Source organism: Belonocnema kinseyi, chromosome 1 (genome assembly GCF_010883055.1).
Source record: "Belonocnema kinseyi isolate 2016_QV_RU_SX_M_011 chromosome 1, B_treatae_v1, whole genome shotgun sequence".
NCBI lineage: Eukaryota > Metazoa > Arthropoda > Insecta > Hymenoptera > Cynipidae > Belonocnema > Belonocnema kinseyi.
In genome coordinates this window covers 41,390,640-41,391,719 of record NC_046657.1, presented here as the reverse complement: position 1 = coordinate 41,391,719, position 1,080 = coordinate 41,390,640, and positions in this window count along the sequence as shown.

The following is a 1,080-nucleotide window of genomic DNA, read 5'->3' as shown; positions in this document are numbered from 1 at the left end:
ACTGTTTTAACAAGTGGAAACACCGTTAGGATAAGAGTGTGCGTTGGGGAGGAGAGTATTTTGAAAGAGACTCAGACGTGTAACTTCCAAATAAATTAAATTTTTTTATGACCTCAATCCGCATATTTTTTTAACATACCTCGTATATTTACTTCTAGGTATGATGTGTGTTCTGCTAATTGGTTTGGAAAAATCGTAATGACGACTTGCTTCACCTCTGAAGTCTTCTCGCGAATTTTTCATTGCTTCTGTTATGCTGGCAACTTAAAAAAGTTTTTCTGACACTGTTAACGTTTTTTCTCGATACTTTTTCTTCGTAATCTAGATTTTATCTTAAATTTTGTTATCCGACGTGTAAACGTATTATTTCTATTCTACTTTTTTTAAATTGATTTCAAGTTTGAGAATTTGTGTGTAATTAAATTCGATTTATAAATTTTCTTACACAATGTATAGCAAACATCAATAATAAAAGAATAAAATAACACATGTACAGCATGAAACTCTGACCAATATCCAGAAGCATTCGAAAAGCTTTTCATTACGGAGCTGCAGGAAATTTAGTTTCAAAGTGTTTTTCTTAGTTTTACCTGATCCAAGAAGCTAAAACAATATCTACATGTTTCTGTCCTATTTTATCAGTATATTTGGCGAAGGAAAAAAATTGAAAACAGAATCTCCTTCCTGGCTTTTATCTATAGCGGTGTTTTCTAACACAATCCATTATTATTGAAAATTATCATTTTGCAGAAAATAACAATATTTTTTATTTAAAATCAATATTTTATCCTTTTTTTCTCGGAAATTGTCTTATATTTTTGTTTAAAAATACCAATATCCGAAGAAAAACTAACACAATCTCAAATGTTTAGAAATTTTAAATCTAGCTTTTGAAATCGCAATAGTTTTGTCCAAAACTCCGAGATACTATAAAATATTAAAAAGGACGTTCCCGAACTTTTTTTTGAGACACAATAACATTTAAAAATTGGAATTTGATTTTACTATAAAACAAAAACGGGTCAATATTTTTCAATGGTTGAACATTTATTTAAAAGGTATATTTATGACATTTATTTA